At 42.9% G+C, this 2,627-nt stretch overlaps 1 non-coding gene across 1 annotated transcript; it reads right to left on the bottom strand.

Moving 5' to 3' along the window:
• Window positions 1-2,098: 2,098 nt before the first annotated feature.
• Window positions 2,099-2,253, bottom strand: LOC142168492 (U1 spliceosomal RNA). Its single transcript, XR_012698350.1, has one exon. It is a non-coding gene; the product is annotated as a U1 spliceosomal RNA (small nuclear RNA).
• Between the last annotated feature and the right edge of the window lie 374 nt (window positions 2,254-2,627).

Here is a 2,627-nt window from a genome sequence, read left to right as displayed (position 1 = left end):
TATATGTCCTTAATCACCTTAATGTACGCCACCGGGATACCACTAGCCTCCATAAAATCTCCATAGGACCTCTCTCGGAATTTTATCGTAGGCCTTCTCTAGGTCTATTAATACCATATGCAAGTCTTTCTTCCTCTCCCTATACTGCTCCACCAATCTTCTCATAATGTGAATGGCTTCTGTAGTAGACCGTCTCGGCATAAATCCGAACTGGTTCTCGAAAATAGTAACACAACGTCGCACCCTCCTCTCCACCACCTTCTCCCAAATTTTTGTAGTATGATTCAATAGCTTGATACCCTATAGTTATTGCAGTCCTGAATATCACCTTTGTTTTTATACAACGGGATAATCAAACTCCACTGCCATTCTTTGGACATCTTCCTCGTCCTGAAAATGACATTAAAAAAACCAGTAAGCCACTCCAAGCCTATCCGACCCACTTCCTTTTAAAATTCCACTAGGATCTCACCAGGCCCAGTTTTCTTATCCATGCTCATCTTCCGCATTGCCCCCTCAACCTCCTCGCTCATAATACACCTACAAAACCCAAAATTTCTCTGACTCTCTGAGTTTTCCAACTCACCTAGCACGATGTTCATGTCTTATTCCTCATTCAAGAATGTATGTAAGTACTCCTGCCGTCTACACCTGATACACGCATCTTCCACCTGAACCTTAACATCTTCGTCTTTGATGCACTGCACTTGGTTCAGGTCCCGAGCCTTCCTCTCCCTAATCTTGACTAACCTGTACAACTTTTTGTTGCCTATTTTGCCCCAAAGATCCTCAAACAATCGCTCAAAAGCTGCAGTCTTAGCCGCCATGACTGCCAATTTTGCTTATTTCCTTGCCTTCTTATAACCCTCCCTACATGCCCTCTTCTCCTCCTCATATGTGTTCCTCACTAGCTTCATATATGCCGCTTTCTTAGCTTTCACTTTTTCTTGGACCTCCTAATTCCACCATCACTCCCCTTTGTGGCCTCTCGAATAAACCTTCGTTACCCCTAAAACTTCTCTAGCAGCTTCCCTAATGCACTTCGTTGTCGTGATCTTCATACTACTCGCGTCCCCACTACTTGTCCAGGCCCCCATGGCCAACAACTTCTCCCCCTACTCCTGAGCATTTGACTTAGTCAAGGCTCCCCACTTAATCTTAGGTTGGCCATACACCACTCTCTTCTTTCTTACTTTCTTGATCTCCAAGTCCATTACCAGGAGTCTATGTTGCGTCGACAGACAATAACCTTGATATCAGAGCTAAGGCCCCTATCACCCCTCCTAAGGAGAAGGTAATAAATCTGAATCCTAGCTACCTTACTCCGGAAAGTGACCAAGTGTTCCTCCCTCTTCTGGAAACATGAATTAGCTAACACCATGTCAAAAGCTTTAGCAAAATCCAACAATGAGGTACCGCCCTCATTCCTAACTCCGAAATCGAACCCGCCATGCACCTCGGCATAACTCCAAACAGCCACCCCAATATGGCCATTAAAATTACCCCCTATGACGAGCTTCTAGGAGTGTGGAATACCATGCACAACCTCATCCAAATCATCCCAGAAGCACATTTTGACCTCCTCGCCCAGGCCTACCTGCGGTGCATAAGCCCTAATCACGTTAAAAGTGACTCCACCAACCACTAGTTTAATAGTCATTACCCTATCATTCACCCTCCTAACATCCACCACAATCTCCCTGAGATCCTTATCAACTAAAATACCTACCTCGTTCTTGCCCGTAGCTCCTCCTGAATATCATAGCTTAAACCTGTTAACATCTCGAGCCTTTGTACCCTTCCATCTAGTCTCCCGGACACATGTTATATTAATCTCCCTCTTTTGAAGAATCCTTCCTAACTCTATAGACATACTCATCGGTGTCCCTATGTTCCAGGACCCCACTCTCAGCCTACTAGATTCCTTACCCTCTTGCCATCCTTGCCCCCTGGCCCACCCGAGGACATGACCCTACTCTACCATCATTCCGGCTAGCCACTGAGAAGGGATTTTGCATTTACCAGCTTACTGAAGAGATTATTAATAGTAGTATTCGAATAATTATTATCGAGTTTTGACTAGGCAATATTTTTTTCAATAGGAGTCATGCGAACGCAGGCTTCCACTACCACAAATTATAATGTAGGCACTTGGGTCGACCTTAGGCTGGCATCCCTCCAAAATGCAATGGAAGTCACCAGTCCTAGTCATGGTTTTTATTGATCGCCCATTGACCACGTCCGGGTAAGTATTGACCACTCAATTGAATTAGAAAAAAATAGTTCAAATCAAGGTTCGAGGTTGTTGTTTTCCCCACCTTAACTAATAATTTTTTTAATGCGTTGTTATCATCCATAGAAAAGATATCTCCACTTAATGAGAAAGGAATTTGTTACAGAAAATGGGAACTCAGCTCGAGCTATTAAAGGGAGTTCATGCTGACGTGAAATCATATGCAACCTTGGTTGTTCTTTTCCGGGCCGAAACTATAGCACCCCTCGTTTGGGGAGGCTACGAGGTTATTCTTTGGTCATATTTTTTTAAAATATGTTATAAATATCTTAAATTATAAATTTTTTCGTTTATAATATTTTTATGTAGTTTTTAATTATGTAAATTTTATTTT

This window comes from Nicotiana tabacum, chromosome 13 (assembly GCF_000715075.1).
Source record: "Nicotiana tabacum cultivar K326 chromosome 13, ASM71507v2, whole genome shotgun sequence".
NCBI classification, from domain to species: domain Eukaryota; kingdom Viridiplantae; phylum Streptophyta; class Magnoliopsida; order Solanales; family Solanaceae; genus Nicotiana; species Nicotiana tabacum.
Note: the sequence above shows the minus strand (reverse complement) of the source record. Positions and strands in the feature narration are given on the sequence as shown.